This window comes from Gossypium hirsutum, chromosome D04 (assembly GCF_007990345.1).
Source record: "Gossypium hirsutum isolate 1008001.06 chromosome D04, Gossypium_hirsutum_v2.1, whole genome shotgun sequence".
Classification (NCBI taxonomy): Eukaryota; Viridiplantae; Streptophyta; class Magnoliopsida; order Malvales; family Malvaceae; genus Gossypium; species Gossypium hirsutum.
Genome location: NC_053440.1, coordinates 592816 through 619458, shown reverse-complemented (window position 1 = coordinate 619458; position 26643 = coordinate 592816). Strand labels below are relative to the sequence as shown.

The 26643-nt window shown below is 39.0% G+C and overlaps 2 pseudogenes; one reads left to right on the top strand and one right to left on the bottom strand.

Annotated features, from left to right (window-relative positions):
- The first annotated feature begins 6821 nt into the window (after positions 1-6821).
- On the top strand, positions 6822-19138 carry LOC107937630 (rust resistance kinase Lr10-like; annotated as a pseudogene).
- A 349-nt stretch (positions 19139-19487) lies between these two features.
- Positions 19488-22631, bottom strand: LOC107937612 (rust resistance kinase Lr10-like; annotated as a pseudogene).
- Between the last annotated feature and the right edge of the window lie 4012 nt (positions 22632-26643).

Sequence of the window (26643 nt, the reverse complement as noted above, 5' to 3'; positions counted from 1 at the left end):
TTTAATAGCACAATAAATCACTACAATGACACTTGCAAAATATGCAGAACAAAAATAAAGAACACTAGAATTTTAACGAGGTTCAGCAAATTTTGCCTACGTCCTCGGGCACTACCAAATATATTTCACTCCAAAAATACAAGTGAAAGTTTACAAATAGGGAGAGAGAACAATTGCCTTAAGTAGAGAATGGCAAGTGTGGGATGAAGAAAGTAAGAAATGGTTAGGCCTATTTATAGTTGAGGTTCAAGGATCAACTTGCAATGTCCCTATACAATTAGGGACCAAAATTGCAATTATCCCATGCCAACTTTTAACCCAACTTGCCAACCAATTTTACTTTCTACTTTCGGTGCCCACCCTTTTTGACTTTTCAAACAATGGGTGGGTTCCAATAATCTCCACCTTGAAGATTTGATTAGGATAATCTTATCTTCACACAATTCTTTCTGCCTTTGACAACAATACTTGATAGTGCCTTCTTCAACTGTTAAACTTGCAGGATATTAATCAAGTTCAAACAATGTTCGAACTTGGTTGCTGTTACCACCTTGGTCATCATATCTGCGGGATTATTTGCAGTCTTGATCTTCTGAAGACAAATTTTCCCCTCTTCAATAATTTCCCGCACAAAATGGAATCGTACGTCGATATGTTTTGTACGTGCATGATAGACTTGATTCTTTGCTAAATGAATAGCACTTTGACTATCACAATACACATTAATATACTCCTGAACCAACCCCAAGGTTTTAGCCATACCTTGTAACCAAATAGCCTCCTTTACAGCCTCTGTTACAGCCATGTATTCGGCTTCTGTGGTTGACAATGCAACTGTAGACTGTAGTGTAGACTTCCAACTTATTGGTCCTCCAGCAAGTGTAAACACATAACCGGTGGTTGATCTTCGCTTGTCCAAATCACCGGCATAGTCAGAATCAACGTACCCAATAACACCTTTACCAAGTGTATTATCCTGCTTGAACAGTAATCCAACATCCACGGTCTTATGAATATACCGTAGAATCCATTTCACAGCTTGCCAATGTCCTTTTCCAGGATTATGCATATACCTGCTCACTATACTAACTGCCTGTGAAATGTCGGGTCTTGTACACACCATTGCATACATCAAGCTACCCACTGCATTAGAATATGGAACTTGCAACATGTATTCTCGTTCCGTATTCGTCGAAGGAGATAGTTGTGCAGAAAGCTTGAAATGAGAAGCCAACGGGGTACTTACAGGTTTGGTCTGCTCGTTCATGCCAAACTGCTGTAGTACTTTCTTCAAATACTGCTTCTGAGACAAGCTAACTCTGCCATGAGCTCTATCTCTACATATTTCCATGCCAAGAATCTTCTTAGCTTCACCTAGATCTTTCATCTCAAACTCGAGATTGAGTTGAGTCTTCAATCCCTCAATCTCAACTTTGCTCTTAGATGCTATCAGCATATCATCAACATATAAGAGCAAGTATATGAAAGTTCCTTCTTGTAGCTTCTGAAAATATACGCAATGATCAAATTTACTTCTTGTGTACCTTTGCCCTTTCATGAACTGATCAAATCGCTTGTACCACTGCCTCGAAGATTGTTTCAATCCATAAAGCGACTTTGTCAGTTTGCAAACCCAATTTTCTTTATCAGCAACATTGAATCCATCAGGCTGAGTCATATAGATTTCCTCTTCCAAATCACCGTGTAAAAATGCTGTCTTCACATCAAGCTGAACTAGTTCAAGATCGTATTGCGCAACCAAGGCTAGCAAAATTCGAATAGACGAATGCTTCACAACTGGAGAAAACACTTCATTGTAGTCTATTCCTTCTTTCTGAGCGTAACCCTTTGCTACCAATCTAGCCTTGTATCGAATTTCATTTTTACCAGGAAATCCTTCCTTCTTTGCATATACCCATTTGCATCCAATTGCCTTCTTTCCCTTGGGCAGTCTCACCAACTCCCAAGTCCTATTTTTATGAAGAGACTGCATTTCTTCATTCATAGCTTGCTTCCACTTTACACCATCAGAGTTACTTATTGCTTCTGTGTAAGTGGAAGGAACATCATCATCTGCAATTGGAAGTGCATAGGCCACCATATCGTCAAAGCGAGCAGGCTTACGAATCTCTCTTCTTGGCCTCCTATATGCAATTGAATCTTGTTGCTGTAGAAGTTCTTGGGTCGAAACTTCTTCATCATTTGTTCTTTCAATATTAGCTGGATCATCATTAACCTTTTCAAACTCCACCTGCTGCAAAGTACTACTGGTTTTGTCATCCTTTTGTGAATCCTCGTTCTTCATCATGGTTGATTCATCAAAAGTTACATCTCTACTGAAAACAATCTTCCTTGTATCAGGACACCAGAGACGGTATCCTTTTACACCACCAGTTATACCCATGAATAATGCTTTCTTTGCTCTTGGGTCTAACTTAGATTCTTTTACATGATAATATGCAGTGGAACCAAAAACATGTAAAGAATCATAATCAGTAGCAGGTTTACCAGTCCACATCTCCATAGGAGTTTTTCCATTTATTGTAGCTGATGGCAATCGGTTAATTAGATGGCACGCATATGTAACTGCCTCAGCCCAAAATTCCTTGCCCAATCCAGCATTGGACAACATACATCGAACTTTCTCCAGTATAGTCCGATTCATGCGTTCTGCCACCCCATTCTGCTGTGGTGTATCTCGAACAGTGAAGTGTCGCACAGTGCCCTCATCTTGACATACTTGTAGAAATGGATCATTTTTGTACTCAGTACCATTATCTGATCGAAGTCGTTTGACCTTTCGACCTGTCTGAGTCTCCACCATCTTCTTCCACTTCAGAAATGCATCCAAAACTTCATTTTTTCTTTTCATTAGATACACCCATACTTTTCTTGAATAATCATCAACAAAAGTAACAAAATAGTGCATACCTCCCAAAGAAGCTACTTTGGTAGGTCCCCACACATCGCTGTGAACGTAGTCCAGAATTCCTTTCGTATTATGAATTGCTGGACTAAATTTTACCCTCTTCTGCTTGCCCAGAACACAATGTTCACAGAATTCCATTTTGCAAGAATTTGCACCTTTCAATAAGCCTTGCTTCACCAATGTCTGCAAAGCTTTTTCACCAGCATGTCCCAATCGCATATGCCATAATCTGGTAGCCTCTGAATCTACATCTTTTGTAGAACTGTTGATGTTGATCCAATAACTGTACTTCCATTTAAAAAATACAAGTTATTTCTTCTTGTGCCTTTCATCACCGTCAGTTGCCCAGCTACTACTTTTAGTAATCCATCTCTCAAAGTGATTGTGAGCCCTTTAGATTCTAGGGCACCTAATGAGATGAGATTTTTCTTCAGGCTAGGTACGTAGCGAACATCTGTCAAGACTTGGATTGAGCCATCGTGATTCTTCAATTGGACTGTACCCACTCCCATTGTCTTACAAGCACTATCATTGCCCATAAGAACAATTCCACCTTCTAGCTCTTTAAGACTAGAAAACCAGTCCTTATTAGGACACATATGGTAAGTACATCCTGAATCCAAAATCCACTCATCCGTTTGACATGCCATTGCCATGCCAACCAAGCTAAAGTCTGACTCCTCATCATGCTCCGCTACACATGCATTAGAAATAGCCTTGCCCTTTTGTAGCTTAGGACAATTCTTTTTCCAATGCCCTTTTTCACGGCAAAAGGCACATTCATCTTTGGCGGGTCTCCCTTTGGACTTTCCCCTTCTACCAGATTTGCTGCTGTGTGAACGACCTCTTACTGTTAAGACTTCTGCGGTTGTATCTCTGTGATCTCTTTTATCTTTCTTTCGAGTCTCAGATCTATACAACGCACTACAGACTGCATCAAATGTGATCGTGTCCTTCCCATGAAGCAATGTGGTGGTAAGATGATCATATTCATCAGGAAGGGAATTCAACAACAATAATGCCTTGTCTTCATCTTCAAATTTCTCATCCAAATTTAGCAAGTCTGCTAAAATTTTATTGAATGAGTTCACATGGTCATTCATCGACATACCGGGTGCATACGTGAATCGATAAAGTTTCTTTTTCATATAAAGCTTATTTTCAAGACTTTTCGTTAGAAACTTTTCTTCCAGTGTATCCCATAACTTCTTCGCTGATGTCTCCCTCATGACAGAGTACTTCTGCTCTTTGGCCAAACATAGGCGGATTGTACCACCGCCTGTCTATTGATCTTGGCCCACTCCTTGTCATCCATCTTGTCAGGTTTTTCTTCAAGGGCTATATCTAGCTCTTGCTGACATAAGACATCCAGGATCTCACATTGCCACATACCAAAATTATTGGTACCGTCAAATTTCTCTACTTCAAATTTTGCATTTGTCACAGTAGTCCTTGCTGATGACGATGCTGCTGCCATTTTTCTCCTCAATCCCAACTACTGTATACGTGAACAGTACCGTATACGTGAATAGTGCCGTATACGTGAATAGTACCGTATACGTGAATAGTGCCGTATACGTAAATAGTACCGTAAACGGTCGTATTCCCCAAGTACGAACCTGGCTCTGGTACCAATTGTTGCGCGGAAGCGTGTGAAAGAGTAAAATTATTGTACTGAAAAATCACACTAAGTTCAATTCCCAGGAAAGAGAGGTGGATCACGAGGATCGCTTACATACCAGATCTTTCCTAGCCAGAATATCCTCTATTGTAATTTAATAGCACAATAAATCACTACAATGACACTTGCAAAATATGCAGAACAAAAATAAAGAACACTAGAATTTTAACGAGGTTCAGCAAATTTTGCCTACGTCCTCGGGCACTACCAAATATATTTCACTCCAAAAATACAAGTGAAAGTTTACAAATAGGGAGAGAGAACAATTGCCTTAAGTAGAGAATGGCAAGTGTGGGATGAAGAAAGTAAGAAATGGTTAGGCCTATTTATAGTTGAGGTTCAAGGATCAACTTGCAATGTCCCTATACAATTAGGGACCAAAATTGCAATTATCCCATGCCAACTTTTAACCCAACTTGCCAACCAATTTTACTTTCTACTTTCGGTGCCCACCCTTTTTGACTTTTCAAACAATGGGTGGGTTCCAATAGATGTTCTTTAATGTAAAATGCCAATCATTCATTTATTTTATGGCTGCAATTGAGAGCAAGTCCTTCTTTGAAAAATCAGTCCACTAACAAAGCTAATGTGGAAAATTCTTTCATACAAGTCGTCGGTCAGTCAATGGCAATGCTCATAAAAGTCTTGGATGTATTAATTCAGAACCTTTCAATAATCACCAGTCAGCAGTCGCAGTGGCTCGAGTGATATATAATTTTGATGAAATTAAAAATAACAAGATTAAAATAAGTGGTAAAATATATATTTAGATATATTAGTTTTTAATGTAATGTATGTGATTTTAAATGTTTATTTGTTTAATTTATTAAATAATATTTTTTATAATTTTAAAATAATATACTTGTAATAATTAAATGAGGATTAATATAATTTAAATAAAATAATATTAATTTAGATAATTGAATTAATAAAATAACATTTTCTTAAAAATGGAAATAAAAAAAAGTAGAAACTTTAGTTAAATATTAAGAGTTCATCAATGACGTGGGTTCGATAGGTAGAATCCACCATGTGAATGTGACTCGCCTGGTTGGGTTTTGTGCTGATGGATATGATTGAGTTCTCGTTTATGAATACCTAATTCGTTAGATTTATGTCGTCCTATTTCTAGGATTACATGCAACTCCACTCAATTATGCTAGATCTACTCTTAATTAGGCACATCAAACATGAATTAATAATTCGAAAATCTTAAATCAAGGATTAAGCACACATAACTGAGAATAAGATTCAATTATTCATTGCATAAAACAGAAATCAAAAGACAAAATTCATCATAAGGTTCATCTCCCCTAGGTATTTAGAAAATTAGTTCAAAATCGCGAATAAAAACATCTCAAAGACAGTATAACTACAAGAAATTTCGAGATAGGACGAGTAAGTATTTAAACATAATTTTTTAAAAATATAAATATAAAACATATGATTTTTTTCCTATAATATATTATTACATTTTTATCATTTTAATAATTATATACAAAAAAAGGTAAAAGATTATTTCGAGATAGGACGAGTAGAACAAGCAATGACTATAATTGTTCCATACTCATATTAAAAAAATTATGTCATTTTGTCTTGTATCCACTTTTAAAAAATTTGTTCTATCTAAAATAAGTGATTTAAAATTTAAAAACATATGATGGTTCAAGTTTTGCGATTTCGAATTAAAATCCAAAAATAAAAGATAAATTAGAAAAAAAAGTGAGAAAAAAATCACCTACATTAGAAAAAAAACGATAGACATTAAAAAGAACCCATAAAAGTCAGTCAACTACTTAGTCATACCAAACAAAATGTAGTAAAAACTATAAAGGGAAGAGGAAACTTCAACGAAGGTGGAAAAACAAGAGTCAGTCAAGCTGACCCCACTATGATCACAACAGCAAATCGGTATTCATTCTCATGTTCAGTGTTTTTCCCTCAAATTTTACTACAACTAACGGGAATAAAAGAAAATTAGTAACAAAGTTAGAAAGGGTTGCTAACAATCAAACATGTCTAACATTTACTCAGAAAAGAGAACAAAGAGAGGACGGAGAGTTGAAGACCCTGTTAAACGAGACAAAGCTATATGGTAAAGCAGCAGCTGCGTTGCGTGCATAATTGGAACTCTCAAGGGCTGAACCACCTATGTCAATGAAATTATTTAAAGCCCGTTTCACTTCAGGGGCTCACAAGTTAGTAAGAACAATGTTAATTTACTCGTTATTCTGCTTTATCTTAGCTGTGGATGTTGCAGAAGCAGTGCCAATCCAAGACGACTGCAAGGCGCGGCGGTGCAACCACCAGGATCCACCTGTCCATTTCCCCTTCCGTTTAGAAGGCCAGCAGTCACCCCACTGCGGCTATCCTCATCCTGGGTTTCAGCTTTCCTGCTCAGAAAACAAACAGACCCTGCTGAAGATACCACGTTCGCTGGAGCTGTTGGTGAAGCACATAGATTATGAAGCTCAGCGGATTAACTTGGACTTTCCCGGCGGTTGCCTCTGGCGGCAGCTTTTAGATCTCAATTTTTCTGCCTTTCCATTCGCGGTGGAACAACAAGGTTTCAGCCGCCTAAAAGTTTATATATCCCAGCCAACTGAATCCAACTATGCCTTGTTTGAATGTTCAAGCCAAGATAAGGCTTTGTATGAAGGAAACAGAGTCGATTGCTTAAGCACCCCTGGCTCCCAAATTATAGCTTTTGCTTCTTATGACCCTATTTATCCAGAGAACCTGTTGAATTGCAGCTACTTTCGCAACTTCTCAACGCCCATTTCTCCTTATGGTAACCGTTTTCAATTACGTTGGTATAAACCAGACTGTGGTGATTGCGAAGCTCAAGGAAGGGAATGTAGATTGAACAACAATAATAGCACCAAGGAACAAACCGAGTGTTTTGATATCCCCAAACACCATATAGGTATGTTTTAACTATTATAACTATAAAAAAAAATCATTAGCCTGCATCAAAGTGAAGCTTAATGTTGTAAACTTACAGTGAGCCCTTTTCTTAGATTTCCCATGTATCAAAGCTGAATAATTTTAAATGTTTGGCAGGTTTGGGAGAAAGGCTAATGGTTGCAGGTAAATGGAATTTCCCTTTTAGCTTCAATAATTTTAGACAGGATATAACACAGGGATGTATGCTGATTTGCAGGTATTGTGTTGGGTTCTTCAATTGCTGCAACCATTGCCATTGCAGTTGGGTGGAGATATCGGTTAGACAAAAAGGAGAAAGAAAGTCAAGTCAAGATTGAAAAGTTTTTGGAAGATTATAAAGAGCTTAAACCCTCAAGATACTCTATGCTGATATTAAAAGGATAACTAATCATTTCAAGGACAAACTGGGACAAGGAGGCTATGGAACTGTCTTCAAAGGCAGGCTTTCCAGTGATGTTTTAGTTGCTGCCAAGGTACTCAATAATTTCAAGGGAAATGGTGAAGAGTTTGTCAACGAGGTGGGTTCGATGGGCAGAATCCACCATGTGAATGTGACTCGCCTTGTTGGGTTTTGTGCCGATGGATATGACCGAGCTCTCGTTTATGAATACTTGTTAAGAGTAATGCAGTTGTAACTGCATGCAAAAAGTAGCTAGTTTGTTAAAAGCTGGTGTTAGTTAAATAGCAGTTACTTTGCTTACGTCAGTTAGACTTCACTTGTATAAATGCATGCACGTATCAGTTTTGAAAGCAATGAAAAACAATAATTCTCTTCTTGATCTTTTATTTCTTTCTGTGTTAGTTTCTATTTGCTTTAACATGGTATCAGATTAAGGCTTTTCCTGGGTCAGCTTTCTCGTCTATCCGCTGTGCTACTCTTTTGTTTTTGTTGTCATGGATTGTGCTGCGGCTGATGGTGTAGTCGACAATAGGTTATTTTCTACAAAGAAGATTAGTATTCTTCTTGATGATAATACCTATTTGCTGTGGAGGCAATAGGTTCTCTTGGCACTAAAAGCGCATAAGCTTCAAGGGTTCTTGGACTCACAGCAAACTCCTGTCCAGTTTATTGCAGGTGACAATGGTGGTCTTCGGGAAAATCCAGAATTTGAGCGGTATGAACAACAAGACAGTGCGCTTGCATCGTGGTTGCTATCTTCGATTAATCCAACTGTTCTTCCTCATCTCATTGGTATGGACACCAGTGCTAAAATCTGGGATGCTATTATTGCTTTATATGGTACGCAAACAACCTCCAAATTAATGTTTCATCGAAGATCTTTGCACTTCCAACGCAAAGGTGACTTGAGTATGAAAGAGTTCTTGATGAAGGTTAAGAGTTGTTGTGATGCTTTGGCTAGTTATGGTGAAGTTATCAGTGAGCGCGAGCATGTTACAGCAATCTTGAATGGTCTTTCTGCTGAATATGAATCTGTAATTTCTATTGTTGCAGCAAGTCAAGTTCCTTACACAGTTCAAGGAGTCACGTCCATGCTTCTTGATACTGAAAATCGGCAACAGGTTGTGATATCTGATGTTTCTAGCTCAGCCAACATGGTGTCTCATCAGAATTCAGAAACAACTATTGTTGACAATAGTTCCGTACCTGCTTACAAATCATCAACTAGTTCTCGGGGCCGTGGTCGAGGGCGTTTCTCTGGCTCAAAGATTCAATGTCAGCTATGTGGAAAGCCTGGGCATCTAGTCGACCGCTGCTACCATCGGTTTGACTCCACTTACAAAAGTAGTAACTATCGGCCTCCTCCTCAAGCAAACGTTTGTATGGTCAACTCCAGTCCCACTACAATACCGTGGTCATCACCTCCTCAACAAAATATGCAGTGGTTTCCACCAGGTTGGTGTTTTCCAATTCCCTCTCCATCTACCTGGCCTAACCCGTGTGTTGGTAGCCCATCTCAACAGGTCAGCATGCCTTCCTCTGGCGTAGAACAATCTCAGGCTTATGTGGCTACTCCTTAAACAGTGGCTGATAACTCCTGGTACCCAGACTCAGGTGCCACACATCATCTTACAAATTCAATTACTTCTTTTAGTGACAGTGACTCACACAAAGGACCAGGTAAAGTGTTTGTTGGCAATGGTTCTGCTCTTCCTGTTCTGTCTACAGGGCAGTCATCACTAATTACTCGATCTCGACCATTGTATATGAGATCCTTGTTGCTTGTGCCTAGTATTACTAAAAATCTTTTATCTGTGTCAAAGTTTGCTAAAGATAACAGGGTGATGTTTGAGTTTTTTCCCACTCAGTGTCAGGTCCGTGATTTGCAGACTAGAGAGGTTCTATTGAAGGGTTCTGTGCATCATGGCTTGTACAGACTTCATCTCAACAAACTTCCTCAAAGTGGACTGTCTTCAAAACATGCTCAATGTCTTACAGTTAGCAAAATGCTCCCTTTAAATGTTTGGCACTCTCGGCTAGGGCACCCCCGTCGTGCTATTCTTACAAAAGCTCTTTCACATTGTAATATTCAGTTTACTGATAATAAAAAGCTTGTTGAGTGTGTTGCTTGTCATATGGGTAAAGAGCATAAACTCCCTTTTTCCAAGTCAACTACAACATACAGCTCTCCTTTACAGTTGATCGTTGCTGATGTTTGGGGGCCAGCTCCAATTGTCTCTAATGGTTTTCGTTACTACGTTGCCTTCACTGATGCCTATTCTCGTTATACATGGCTTTACTTCTTGAAGAGCAAGTCAGAGGTTGCTACTATTTTTCCTCAGTTCCATCGTCAAGCTGAACGAGTTCTTGGAGCAAAGCTACATGTTTTACAAACGGATGGGGGTGGAGAGTTTCAGGCATTAAAGCCCTATCTAGCTCAGCAAGGGATTGTCCAGCGTCTCTCTTGTCCATACACTTCTGCACAGAATGGCCTTGTTGAGCGCAAACACAGACAGGTGGTTGAAACAGGTCTGTCCATGCTTGCTCATGCTACCATGCCTTTAAAATTTTGGAATGAAGCTTTTTGCAGCGCAGTCTTCCTGATCAACAGGTTACCCTCTCAGCCTTTGGGAAATATATCACCTTATGAGAAGCTATTTAAAACAAAGCCAGACTATGCATTCCTTCGAATTTTTGGTTGCCTGTGCTTCCCAAATCTTAGACCATTTAACAAAGTCAAACTCCAGTTTCGGTCTTCACCCTGTGTGTTCCTAGGTTACTCATCATTGCATAAAGGCTACAAATGCCAGGACACAACTGGAAAAATCTATGTAACACGTCATGTCACATTTTATGAGCACATTTTCCCATATAAAGTTTTTTCTCTATCACTTGTCTCGTATAACCCAGTGTCTCAGTCTAGTGCAAAACTTCTGGTCCTACCTCTCAAACAAATATCTCATGCTACCCCACCTACCACCACTTCTTTTCATAATCAACCTACACCACCTAGTCCCTCACCTACATCACCTCTTTCCTTGTCTGACCATCAAGCTGTACAACAACAACCTAACCCCACTATTTCACCGAATTCACTTTCACCTCATACGTTAACACCTATCACCCCTACGTCAGCCACCTCATCAATGTCACCTACACCTCAAACATTACAAGCTTCTCATTCAAATTCCCTCAACATACATCCCATGGTTACCAGAAGCAAAGTTGGAACTTTCAAACCAAAGGTTTTTATGAGTACAGTCCAATGCTCTTCAGCAGAGGTTCCTTCTGATATTCACACTGCAATGACATCTCCAGACTGGCAAACAGCTGTTCGTGATGAATTACAGGCATTGACTCGTAATAACACTTGGACACTCTGCTCACTACCAAGTAATCGGAAGGCAGTCGGATGCAAGTGGCTGTTTAAGATAAAGAAAAAGGCTGATGGATCAGTGGACAGATACAAAGCTCGGCTGGTAGCAAAAGGCTTCTCTCAACATGCAGGATTTGATTTCCGTGACACGTTTAGTCCGGTGGTTCGAGCCTCCACTATTCGCACGGTTCTTGCTCTTGCTGTTATAAATGGGTGGTCGTTAAGGTAAGTTGACATTAATAATGCCTTTCTCAATGGAGAACTGACTGAAGAGTTGTACATGGAGCAACCCCCTGGTTTTGAAGTATGTGATTCCTCGGGTCAGAAGCTCGTTTGTAAGTTGCACAAAGCTCTCTATGGTCTGCGACAAGCACCCCGTGCATGGTTCCAAACTCTTAAACAGTACCTTGTTGATCAGCTTGGTTTTCAAGCATCCAAGGCTGACTCCTCCTTGTTTATTCGTGAATCTGATGGAAAGAAACTTCTGCTCATGGTCTATGTTGATGACATTGTTCTCACAGGTAGTTCTGATCAAGAAATGGCAGATGTCATACTTCACCTTCATAGCAAATTTGCTCTCAAGGATATGGGAGCGCTCAATTTCTTTCTGGGAATTGATGTTCAGCACACTAAACAGGGAATTCTACTCAGTCAGAAGAAGTATATTGTTGACTTACTTAAAAAAACTGGGCTAGTCGAGGCCACCTCCACACCAACACCTATGGTAAGCATGTTGTTCCAATAGGGTCGGAAGCGTGTAAATTATTGTACTAAAAAATCACACAAAGTTCAATTCCCAAGAAAGAGAGGTGGATCACATGGATCTCTTAAATACCAAGTCTTTCCTTAGACAGAATATCCCTTCTATAGTAATTTAATAGCACAATTAAATAATACTATTATACCCTCAAATATTGAAAGAAAAATAGGACAAAAAAGCACACAAGAGTTTTAACGAGGTTCGGTAAATTATACCTACGTCCTCGGGCACTAACACCAGATGATAACTTTACTATCTTCAAAGTATTACAAACAAATAGAATTCCTTAAGAATTCTCAAATGGGAGAAGAGAGAAAACTAAAAGAGAAAGATTGGTTGGGATGGTTGAAATGAAAAATGAAAAGGCCTATTTATAGTTGAAGTTCAGGGACTAACTTGCAAATGGCCTAAAAAATTAGGGACCAAAATTACAATTATCCCATTCAACTTTTCAACATTCGGTGCAACTTGCTCAACCTTTTTAACAAGTTGCTTCCTACCTTTGTTGACCTTTCAACAATCTCCACCTTGAAGATTTGATTAGGATAATCACATCTTCACACACTTCCTTCAACTCCCCAAATTCGATAAAGTTATCTTTTGTAGTGCCTCTAAATGCGCTCTCGAGCGCCATACACCTGTAGGTGCTCAAATTCTCAGGATGTTAATCAAGTTCAAACAATGATTAATCTTGATTGTTGTTACCACATTGGTTATCATATCTGCGGGATTATCTACTGTCGGAATCTTCTGAAGTAGAATTTTTCCTTTTTCAAAGACTTCCCGCACAAAGTGATATCTTACGTCGATATGCTTGGTTCTTGAATGATAGACTTGATTTTTCGCTAAATGAATAGCACTCTGACTGTCACAATATAGACTAATGTGACTTTGAACAACTCCCAAGTCTTTCAATAATCCATTAAGCCAAATAGCCTCCTTAACAGCTTCTGTAACTGCCATATATTCTGCCTCTGTAGTAGACACAGCTACTGTAGACTGTAAGGTAGACTTCCAACTCACTAGGGCTTTCGCAAGAGTAAACAGATACTCCGTAGTTGAACGACATTTATCTAAATCACCAGCAAAGTTGGAATCAACATATCCAACTACAAACTGACCAAGTGCTTCATCCTGTTCAAAAATTAAACCAACATCTACGGTTTTTCGAAGATACCATAGAATCCATTTCACAGCTTGCCAATGTCCTTTTCCAGGATCATGCATATACCTGCTCACAACTCCAACAGCTTGTGAAATGTCAGGCCTCGTACACACCATCGCATACATCAAACTCCCAACTGCATTAGCATATGGGACTTTCGCCATATATTCTCTTTCATCTTCAGTCTTCGGAGATAATTGAGCACTAAGTTTCAAATGAGAAGCAAGTGGGGTACTTACATGTTTTGTGTTTTCATTTACACCAAAACATTGTAATACCTTTTTCAGATATTGCTTCTGATTCAAAAAAAGCTTGCCTCTCTGTCTATCTCTACTTATCTCCATGCCGAGAATCTTCTTGGCCTCACCTAGATCTTTCATCTCGAACTCTTGATTCAACTGAGCCTTCAGCTTATCTATCTCATTTTGGCTCTTCGAAGCGATTAACATATCATCAACATACAAGAGTAGATAAATGAAAGATCCGTCATGCAGCTTCTGCAAATATACACAATTGTCATATTTGCTTCTTGTGTACTTCTGCCTTCTCATAAAGCTATCAAATCGCTTGTACCACTGCCTCGGGGATTGCTTCAATCCATATAGTGATTTGTTAAGCTTACAAACCCAATTTCTACCACCAGCATCTGTGTATCCTTCTGGCTGAGTCATATAGATCTCCTCTTCTAACTCACCATGCAAGAAAGCCGTCTTAACATCAAGTTGAGTTAGCTCCAAATTCAACTGTGCTACCAAGGCCAACAAAATTCTAATGGAGGAATGCTTCACAACAGGGGAAAATACATCATTGTAGTCAATTCCCTCCTTCTGAGCGTAGCCTTTAGCTACCGATCTTGCCTTGTAGCGAATATCCTTCTTGCTAGGAGATCCATCTTTCTTTGCGAATACCCACTTGCATCCGATTGCCCCTTTACCTTTCGGTAATTGCGCCAACTCCCAAGTATTGTTCTTCCGGAGAGACTGCATTTCTTCATCCATGGCGCTTTTCCATTTATCACTTTCTAAGCTTTGCATTGCTTCTTGATAAGTGATAGGAATATCATCAACAACGGGAAGGGCGTAGGCCACCATATCAGTAAATCGAGCAGGTTTACGAATTTCTCTCCATGGCCTTGCAACTGCAACTGGTTCTAGTGTACTTAGTGGTTCTTGGGTCAGAACCTCTTCAACCTCTAATTCCTCCATTGTGGCTGGAGAATTAGACTTATTAACTGGGCAAATCCCCATCTGCTCAAACTCCACCTGTTTTGGAGTACACTCCACCTGCTGTGGAGTATTGCTCGTCTGAATATCTTTATCTGCTACCTTTTTCAATGTGGCAGATTCATCAAAGGTAACATCTCTGCTACAAATCATTTTCTTTGTGCTTAAGCACCAAAGACGAAATCCCTTCACTCCAGAAGTGATTCCCATAAAGAAAGCTTTCTTTGCCCTCGGATCTAACTTTGACTCCTTCACATGGTAATATGTAGTAGTTCCAAACACATGTAAGGAATCATAATCTGTAGCCGGTTTTCCAGACCATACCTCCATAGGAGTTTTTCTTTCTAATGCAGATGATGGCAAACGATTAACAAGATGGCCAGCGTATGTCACAGCCTCAGCCCAAAATTACTTGCCCAACCCAGCATTGGATAACATACATCGAACTTTCTCCAGCAATGTTCGATTCATACGCTCTGCCAATCCATTCTGCTGTGGTGTATCCCTAACTGTGAAGTGTCGAACAATACCATACTCTTAGCACACATCAGAGAACGGATCACTTTTATATTCCCCTCCATTGTCCGTCCTAAGCCGCTTGATTTTCTTGCCAGTCTGGTTTTCGATCATAGTTTTCCATTTAAGAAAAACTCTAAGCACTTCATCCTTAGTTCTCATGGTATACACCCAAACTCTTCTGGAAAAGTCATCAACAAAAGTAACAAAGTAGTGTTTTCCTCCCAATGAAGGTGTCTTGGAAGGCCCCCACACATCTGAGTGAACATATTCCAAAATACCTTTTGTATTATGGATAGCAGTACCGAATTTCACTCTCTTTTGCTTTCCCAGAACACAATGCTCGCAAAATTTTAATTTGCAAGCCTTTGCACCTTTCAATAATCCTTGCTTTGCCAGAATTTGCAAGGATTTTTCGCTGGCATGTCCCAACTTCATATGCCACAACTGTATTGAGTCCAATTCTTTGTTGCCGGAAGCTGTAGCGACTGCTCCAATAACTGTACTACCTTGGTAGTAATACAAGTTATTTTTCCTGATGCCCTTCAATATCACAAGTGCGCCAGATGTCACTTTCAAAATCCCATCTCTCATAGTAACAACTGAACCATTGGATTCCAAGGCTCCCAATGATATGAGATTTTTCTTCAAACTGGGCACGTACCGAACATCAGTCAGAACTCTGGTTGATCCATCTTGATTCTTTAATTGGATTGAACCTATCCCAACAGTTTTACAGGCATTGTCATTGCCCATATAAACAACTCCTCCATTTAGTTCTACTAAATCAGAGAACCACTCCCGGTTAGGGGACATATGATAGGTACAACCCGAATCCAATATCCACTCATCTGAATGGAACGACGATGATGATGCAACCAGTGATAGTTCAGAGTCACTAGTATCATGCTTAGCAACACAAGCATCTATAGCAGCTTTTCCCTTATTCTTCAGCTTTGGACAATTTTTCTTCCAGTGGCCTTTCTCATGACAAAAAGCACATTCATCTTTCCCGAGTCTGGACTTTGACTTTGATCTCCCCTTTTGAGTTTTCTTCCGAGTGTATGAACGACCTCGGACTACTAAAGCTTCTGTATCTCTGATTGAGTTTTTCTGTTTGTCCTTCTTTCTCTGTTCATAACTGTATAAGGCTGCACAGACTTCGCTAAGAGATATATCACTCCTGCCATGAAGTAGAGTAGTTTCTAGGAACTCAAACTCTTCAGGAAGTGACCCCAACAGCATCAAAGCCAAATCTTCATCTTTGAATGTCTCATCCATATTCAGCAAATCAGTGACTAACTGATTAAATTTGGTGATGTGATCATTCATTGTGGTACTTGGGACGTATGTGAAGCGAAACACTCCTTTCTTCAAGTGGAGCTTATTTTGACTATTTTTCTTTAAAAATTTTTCTTCAAGTGCCACCCACAACTTATTTGCAGAAGTCTCCTTTGAAAAAGCATACCTCTGCTCTCGAGAAAGGCATGATCGAATTGTGCCACATGCCAACCGATTGATCGCCTTCCAATCTTTCTCATGTACATCATCTGGTTTCTCTTCATCAATGGCAATGTCTAGACCCTGCTGAAAAAGGGCATCTAGAACCTCACTTTGCCACATACCAAAATGGCCCGTGCCATCAAAGATCTCCACGGCCAATCTTGCATTTGCAATTGTCGGTCTTGTCCATATGGACGATGTTGAAGCTCCTACACCGACCGTTTTCTCCATAATATTTCAATATACCTAAGGAAATCTTTTCTGATGTGGAAGATCAGTTTAAACTGCAACCACAGAGCATACTACGATTAACCTTCGGCTCTTATACCACTTGTTGTTCCAATAGGGTCGGAAGCGTGTAAATTATTGTACTAAAAAATCACACAAAGTTCAATTCCCAGGAAAGAGAGGTGGATCACATGGATCTCTTAAATACCAAGTCTTTCCTTAGACATAATATCCCTTCTATAGTAATTTAATAGCACAATTAAATACTACTATTATACCCTCAAATATTGAAAGAAAAATAGGACAAAAAAGAACACAAGAGTTTTAATGAGGTTCGGTAAATTATACCTACGTCCTCGGGCACTAACACCAGATGATAACTTTACTATCTTCAAAGTATTACAAACAAATAGAATTCCTTAAGAATTCTCAAATGGGAGAAGAGAGAAAACTAAAAGAGAAAGATTGGTTGGGATGGTTGAAATGAAAAATGAAAAGGCCTATTTATAGTTGAAGTTCAGGGACTAACTTGCAAATGGCCTAAAAAATTAGGGACCAAAATTGCAATTATCCCATTCAACTTTTCAACATTCGGTGCAACTTGCTCAACCTTTTTAACAAGTTGCTTCCTACCTTTGCTGACCTTTCAACAAAGCAATCCAAAGTTAGCCGCTTCAGTTGATAGTCCTCCATTGGTAGATGTTCACTTGTACAGAAGTGTTGTAGGGATGCTACAATATGTGTGTATAACATGGCCGGATCTGTCGTTTAGTGTCAATAAACTCAGCCAGTTCATGAATGCTCCAAGAGAAGCTCATTGGAGAGCACTAAAACGGGTTCTGAGATACCTAGCTGGTACCATAGATCATGGTTTGTTTCTAACACCCAGTCAACTCAAACTAGTATGCTACTCTGATGCAGACTGGGTATCATCCATTGAGGATCGACGGTCAACCTCCGGGTATGTTGTGTTCTTAGGCTCAAATCCTGTTGCTTGGTGTTCAAAGAAGCAGCCAGTTGTGTCAAGATCTTCTGCTGAAGCAGAATATCGTAGTCTCGCAAATTGCGTTTCTGAGCTCTTATGGCTTCAGCAATTGTTGGCTGAAATAGGCATTTTTCCATCCAAAGTGCCAGTTGTGTGGTGCGACAATTCCTCTGCAGTCTCTGTGGCTGAGAATCCCACGCATCATGCTAGAATAAAGCATGTTGAAATCGATCACCATTTTGTCAGGAAAAAATCCTTGCAGGTCACTTACAAGTCAATTTTGTGCCATCTGATCAAAAAATTACAGATGTTCTAACTAAACCAATTACTCCTAAGATGTTTTCTACGTTTCGATATGCTCTTAGGGTCTTGTCGCCTGGTGAACTTAAAAATCAGAAATCGACTGACTAGGGGAATGTTAAGAGTAATGCAGTTGTAACTGCATGCAAAAAGTAGCTAGTTTGTTAAAAGCTGGTGTTAGTTAAATATCAGTTACTTTGCTTACGTCAGTTAGACTTCACTTGTATAAATGCATGCACGTATCAATTTTGAAAGCAATGAAAAACAATAATTCTCTTCTTGATCTTTTATTTCTTTCTGTGTTAGTTTCTATTTGCTTTAACAATACTTACCAAACGAGTCATTAGAGAAGTTCATATTTGCAGCCAAGGGCAATAATCGATCCCTTAGTTGGGAAAAACTTCAGGATATTGCTGTCGGTGTAGCCAAAGGCATCGAGTACCTGCATCAAGGTTGTGAGCAACGTATCCTCCATTTCGACATCAAACCTCACAATATTTTGCTTGATCACAACTTCAATCCTAAGGACTCTGATTTCGGCCTTGCTAAATTGTGTTCCAAGGAACAAAGTGCTATTTCAATGACAACAGCTAGAGGTACCATGGGCTATATTGCACGTGAGGTACTGTCTCGCAACTTCGGAAATGTGTCATATAAGTCTGATGTTTATAGTTTTGGAATGCTGTTGCTTGAAATGGTTGGGGGGAGAAAGAACATAGATGTTACGGTCGAGAATACAAGCCAAGTGTATTTCCCAGAATGGGCATATGATCGTTTGGATAAAGGAGAGGAGTTCGGGATTCGAATTGAAGATGATGCACAAACAGGGATAGCAAAGAAACTCATGATCGTTGGACTTTGGTGCATTCAGTGGTATCCCGTTGATCGTCCTTCGATGAAAGTGGTGGTTCAGATGTTAGAGGGAGAGCTTGACGTTCTTACAATGCCCCCAAATCCTTTTGCGTCGACAGATCCACCAAAGACGATGGGTGCCACCATACCTAGGAAGCCGGTTAACAGAGATCTACCCACTATTTCAGAAATGGAATAAGAACAATCTCGAGCCTCATTGTTAGTAGTACTAGAATCAGTTGAAACTTGATTTTATTTGAACTCATAAATGAAATGCTGCTTGGCTGTTGGTATATAAATTCTACTAATAAATGATAAGATTCTATCTTAACTGTTGTTTTATTGTTAAAATTAAGGTATTCATCGTTGGAAGGTGTTCCATTTCTATGAGCTACATGATTAGAAAATAAAGTGAGCAACTGTCACACCACACTCATAATTATTACAAAATACTCTTATCAGCATGATTATATATTACGATACGAGAGTAAAAACCTTCTCATGAGATCACGCAATGTTAAGAGTTACTTATATACTAAATAATTGTAAACGAAATTTGATATTAACTCGTCATACGGTGACAAGGAGACATTTTTAATAATTGAAACATGAAGCTAAGGAGCTAAAGTCTAAAACACACATCCATTAATAGTTGTATTACATGATGCTGGATATTATACAACTGAACATGAAATGCTACAAATTAAAAGCTTACAGTTGCAGAACTATATGTATAAAAGGTCCGAATAAAATCAAACATTATACTTAGAGGTCCACACAACTTTTTGACGTTGATGGTTCCTCCGATACATTCTTACTAACATGATCTTCAATTGACTTTTCGAGAGAAAATAGTGAAGGTCTGGACGGCAATTCAAGGTGATCAAGTTCATTTTCGAGCATTTCCAAAACTTTGCTCATTGAAGGACGATTAGTGGGATTCATTTGTATGCACCAAAATGCAACCATGATCATCTTCCTTGCTATTTTGTCATCAACTTCTGTTACATCCCCTAATTCTATGTTCTCTCTTTGTTCAAATCGATCATAAATCCATGACGGAAAATAGATTTGACTAGAATGATCATCAAATGCATTCAAATTCTTTCTTCTTCCCACCATTTCCATTAATAACATTCCAAAACTATAAATATCGGCTTTATATGAGATGCCTCCAATATTTCTGTAAAATAATTCAGGAGTAATGTATCCTAATGTACCACGAGCCGCTGTGAGAGAAATAATACTGTCATCCACTGAATATAATTTTGCAAGACCAAAATCAGAAACTTTAGGGATAAAGTTTTCATCCAAAAGAATGTTGTGCGGCTTGATATCAAAATGCAAAATTTGCATTTGACAACCCCTGTGCAAGTATTCAATCCCTCGAGCCACACCTAATGCAACCTCAAATAATTTTTGCCAACTTAAAGTGCAATTCTCCTTTGAAAATATAATTTTATCCAAAGACCCATTCACCATAAAATCATATACAAAAGCTTGTTTTGATCTCTCTACACAAAACCCAATAAGTTGCACTACATTAATATGATGAATCCTTCCAATAGTAGCAACTTCATTGATGAAATCTTCCCCATTTGCTTTGGATTTATCTAACATTTTTATTGCCACTAGCCGACCACTGCGAAGCTTTCCTTTAAACACAGAACCATAACCTCATTGACCTAATTTAACTTTAAAACCTTCCGTAATTCTTTTTATTTCAGAATACGAATATCGAATTGGTATTAAATTACTTTGACTTTGAAGAAAGTTTTCGATATTATCATCCATCGATAAATGCCTCCTCTTTAGTTTGTGTATGACAAGTGTAATGAGGCAGAATATCCCCAACAAAGTTCTCGCTAACAATATGCCTGCTTGCCCATCAAGGTGCATACACAAGGATAAATCAGTATTCATGATTATTTTATAAAGATAACATAAAAAGTGGGAGGGGAAAGGGATTTACCTGATACTGCAAGACAAACGAAGGTGGCTCCTGTTTAAAACGCAAATTGAACAATAAAATTACTAACTCGAATACAATTCAAGGGCAAATCCAATAAATAAAGATACTTATGAAATCTGAAAGATTAACCTTTCCCAAAAGGATAATGGCCGAAGATTCCCGGTAGAAGAAAGGCCACATTGCTTACTATGTATGCTGTAATTGGAAGTAGCAGATAGTTCACCAAATGTAGCAGGCTAGAATAACCCCCTCAAGGAAAAACAAAAGCAACCAATCAATAAATAAGACCTTGAAAAGTTATAGATTGAAAGAATCTAAAGATTGAAGTCTTTTACACTTTGAGAATCGGGTTTAAAGTCCAATCAGTATGGGGTATATACCAGTACACGTCGACGCCTTCCAACAGGTTTTTGTAAATGTACGAAGGGGATAAGCCACTAATATTGGAAAGCATGACAGGAAACTGGGCTATAATGTAGTTCCAATAGGGTCGGAAGCGTGTAAATTATTGTACTAAAAAATCACACAAAGTTCAATTCCCAGGGAAGAGAGGTGGATCACAAGGATCTCTTAAATACCAAATCTTTCCTTAGTCAGAATATTCCTTCTAACGTAATTTAATAGCACAATTAAATACTACTATTATACCCTCAAATATTGAAAAAAAATAGGACAAAAAGAACACAAGAGTTTTAACGAGGTTCAGTAAATTATACCTACGTCCTCGGGCTACTAAAACCAGATGATAACTTTACTATCTCCAAAATATTACAAACAAATAGAATTCCTTAAGAATTCTCAAATGGGAGAAGAGAGAAAACTAAGAGAGAAAGATTGGTTGGGATGAATTGAAATGAGAAATGAGAAGGCCTATTTATAGTTGAGGTTTAAGGACCAAACAATAAATAGCCCATTATCTCAATGACCAAAAAAAATTATCCCATGCCACTTTTTTCAAAGTCAACTTTAGGGTGCTAAACTTGCACCACTTTGTATTGTTTGCCATTAATGTTGTCTCTCATTAATGTTAACAATCTCCACCTTGAAGATTTGATTAGGATAATCACATCTTCACACACTTCCTTCAACTCCCCAAATTCGATAAAGCAATCTTTTGTAGTGCCTCCAAATGCGCTCTCGAGCGCCATACACCTAAAGGTGCTCAAATTCTCAAGATGTTAATCAAGTTCAAACAATGATTAAACTTGATTGTTGTTACCACCTTGGTCATCATATCTGCGGGATTATCTGCTGTCGGAATCTTCTGAAGTAGAATTTTTCCTTTTTCAAAGACTTCCCGCACAAAGTGATATCTTACGTCGATATGCTTGGTTCTTGAATGATAGACTTGATTTTTCGCTAAATGAATAGCACTCTGACTGTCACAATATAGACTAATGTGACTTTGAACAACTCCCAAGTCTTTCAATAATCCATTAAGCCAAATAGCCTCCTTAACAGCTTCTGTAACTGCCATATATTCTGCCTCTGTAGTAGACACAGCTACTGTAGACTGTAAGGTAGACTTCCAACTCACTGGGGCTTTCGCAAGAGTAAACAGATACCCCGTAGTTGAACGACGTTTATCTAAATCACCAGCAAAGTCGGAATCAACATATCCAACTACAAACTGACCAAGTGCTTCATCCTGTTCAAAAATTAAACCAACATCTACGGTTTTTCGAAGATACCGTAGAATCTATTTCACAGCTTGCCAATGTCCTTTTCCAGGATCATGCATATACCTGCTCACAACTCCAACAGCTTGTGAAATGTCAGGCCTCGTACACATCATCGCATACATTAAACTCCCAACTGCATTAGCATATGGGACTTTCGCCATATATTTTCTTTCATCTTCAGTCTTCGGAGATAATTGAGCACTAAGTTTCAAATGAGAAGCAAGTGGGGTACTTACATGTTTTGTGTTTTCATTTACACCAAAACATTGTAATACCTTTTTCAGATATTGCTTCTGATTTAAACAGAGCTTGCCTCTCGGTCTATCTCTACTTATCTCCATGCCGAGAATCTTCTTGGCCTCACCTAGATCTTTCATCTCGAACTCTTGATTCAACTGAGCCTTCAGCTTATCCATCTCATTTTGGCTCTTCGAAGCGATTAACATATCATCAACATACAAGAGTAGATAAATGAAAGATCCGTCATGCAACTTCTGCAAATATACACAATTGTCATATTTGCTTCTTGTGTACTTCTGCCTTCTCATAAAGCTATCAAATCGCTTGTACCACTGCCTCGGGGATTGCTTCAATACATATAGCGATTTGTTCAGCTTACAAACCCAATTTCTACCACCAGCATCTGTGTATCCTTCGGGCTGAGTCATATAGATCTCCTCTTCTAACTCACCATGCAAGAAAGCCGTCTTAACATCAAGTTGAGCTAGCTCCAAATTTAACTGTGCTACCAAGGCCAACAAAATTCTAATGGAGGAATGCTTCACAACAGGGGAAAATACATCATTGTAGTCAATTCCCTCCTTCTGAGCGTAGCCTTTAGCTACCAATCTTGCCTTGTAGCGAATATCCTTCTTGCTAGGAGATCTATCTTTCTTTGCGAATACCCACTTGCATCCGATTGCCCTTTTACCTTTCGGTAATTGCGCCAACTCTCAAGTATTGTTCTTCCAGAGAGACTGCATTTCTTCATCCATGACGCTTTTCCATTTATCACTTTCTAAGCTTTGCATTGCTTCTTGATAAGTGATAGGAATATCATCAACAACAGGAAGGGCGTAGGCCACCATATCAGTAAATCGAGCAGGTTTACGAATTTCTCTCCGTGGCCTTGCAACTGCAACTGGTTCTGGTGTACTTAGTGGTTCTTGGGTCAGAACCTCTTCAACCTCTAATTCCTCCATTGTGGCTGGAGAATTAGACTTATTAACTGGGCAAATCCCCATCTGCTCAAACTCCACCTGTTTTGGAGTACACTCCACCTGCTGTGGAGTATTGCTCGTCTGAATATCTTTATCTGCTACCTTTTTCAATGTGGCAGATTCATCAAAGGTAACATCTCTGCTACAGATCATTTTCTTAGTGCTTAAGCACCAAAGACGAAATCCCTTCACTCCAGAAGTGATTCCCATAAAGAGAGCTTTCTTTGCCCTCGGATCTAACTTTGACTCCTTCACATGGTAATATGCAGTGGTTCCAAACACATGTAAGGAATCATAATCTGTAGCCGGTTTTCCAGACCATACCTCCATAGGAGTTTTTCTTTCTAATGCAGAAGATGGCAAACGATTAACAAGATGGCCAGCGTATGTCACAACCTCAGCCCAAAATTGCTTGCCCAACCCAGCATTGGACAACATACATCGAACTTTCTCCAGCAATGTTTGATTCATACGCTCTGCCAATCCATTCTGCTGTGGTGTATCCCTAACTGTGAAGTGTCGAACAATACCATACTCTTGGCACACATCGAAGAACGGATCACTTTTATATTCCCCTCCATTGTCCGTCCTAAGCCGCTTGATTTTCTTGCCAGTCTGGTTTTCGATCATAGTTTTTCATTTAAGAAAAACTCTAAGCACTTCATCCTTAGTTCTCATGGTATACACCCAAACTCTTCTGGAAAAGTCATCAACAAAAGTAACAAAGTAGTGTTTTCCTCCCAATGAAGGTGTCTTGGAAGGCCCCCACACATCTGAGTGAACATATTCCAAAATACCATTTGTATTATGGATAGCAGTACCGAATTTCACTCTCTTTTGCTTTCCCAGAACACAATGCTCGCAAAATTTTAATTTGCAAGCCTTTGCACCTTTCAACAATCCTTGCTTTGCCAGAATTTGCAAGGATTTTTCGATGGCATGTCCCAACTTCATATGCCACAACTGTATTGAGTCCAATTCTTTGTTGCCGGAAGCTGGAGCGACTGCTCCAATCACTGTACTACCTTGGTAGTAATACAAGTTATTTTTCCTGATGCCCTTCAATATCACAAGTGCGCCAGATGTCACTTTCAAAATTCCATCTCTCATAGTAACAACTGAACCATTGGATTCCAAGGCTCCCAATGATATGAGATTTTTCTTCAAACTGGGCACGTACCGAACATCAGTCAGAACTCTAGTTGATCCATCTTTATTCTTTAATTGGATTGAACCTATCCCAACAGTTTTACAGGCATTGTCATTGCCCATATAAACAACTCCTCCATTTAGTTCTACTAAATCAGAGAACCACTCCCGGTTAGGGGACATATGATAGGTACAACCCGAATCCAATATCCACTCATCTGAATGGAACGACGATGATGATACAACCAGTGATAGTTCAGAGTCACTAGTATCATGCTTAGCAACACAAGCATCTACATCAGCTTTTCCCTTATTCTTCAGCTTTGGACAATTTTTCTTCCAGTGGCCTTTCTCATGACAAAAAGCACATTCATCTTTCCCGAGTCTGGACTTTGACTTTGATCTCCCCTTTTGAGTTTTCTTCCGAGTGTATGAACGACCTCGGACTACTAAAGCTTCTGTATCTCTGATTGAGTTTTTCTGTTTGTCCTTCTTTCTCTATTCATAACTGTATAAGGCCGCACAGACTTCGCTCAGAGATATATCACTCCTGCCATGAAGTAGAGTAGTTTCTAGGAACTCAAACTCCTCAGGAAGTGACCCCAACAGCATCAAAGTCAAATCTTCATCTTTGAATGTCTCATCCATATTCAGCAAATCAGTGACTAACTGATTAAATTTGGTGATGTGATCATTCATTGTGGTACTTGGGACGTATGTGAAGCGAAACACTCTTTTCTTCAAGTGGAGCTTATTTTGACTGTTTTTCTTCAAAAATTTTCTTCAAGTGCCACCCACAACTTATTTGCAGAAGTCTCCTTTGAAAAAGCATACCTCTGCTCTCGAGAAAAGCATGATCGAATTGTGCCACATGCCAACCGATTGATCGCCTTCCAATCTTTCTCCTGTACATCATCTGGTTTCTCTTCATCAATGGCAATGTCTAGACCCTGCTGAAAAAGGGCATCTAGAACCTCACTTTGCCACATACCAAAATGGCCCGTGCCATCAAAGATCTCCACGGCCAATCTTGCATTTGCAATTGTCGGTCTTGTCCACATGGACGATGTTGAAGCTCCTACACCGACCGTTTTCTCCATAATCTTTCAATATACCTAAGGAAATCTTTTCTGATGTGGAAGATCAGTTTAAACTGCAACCACAGAGCATACTACGATTAACCTTTGGCTCTTGATACCACTTGTAGTTCCAATAGGGTCGGAAGCGTGTAAATTATTGTACTAAAAAATCACACAAAGTTCAATTCCCAGGGAAGAGAGGTGGATCACAAGGATCTCTTAAATACCAAGTCTTTCCTTAGTCAGAATATTCCTTCTAACGTAATTTAATAGCACAATTAAATACTACTATTATACCCTCAAATATTGAAAGAAAAATAGGACAAAAAGAACACAAGAGTTTTAACGAGGTTCAGTAAATTATACCTACGTCCTCGGGCTACTAAAACCAGATGATAACTTTACTATCTTCAAAATATTACAAACAAATAGAATTCCTTAAGAATTCTCAAATGGGAGAAGAGAGAAAACTAAGAGAGAAAGATTGGTTGGGATGAATTGAAATGAGAAATGAGAAGGCCTATTTATAGTTGAGGTTTAAGGACCAAACAATAAATAGCCCATTATCTCAAGGACCAAAAAAAATTATCCCATGCCACTTTTTTCAAAGTCAACTTTAGGGTGCTAAACTTGCACCACTTTGTATTGTTTGCCATTAATGTTGTCTCCCATTAATG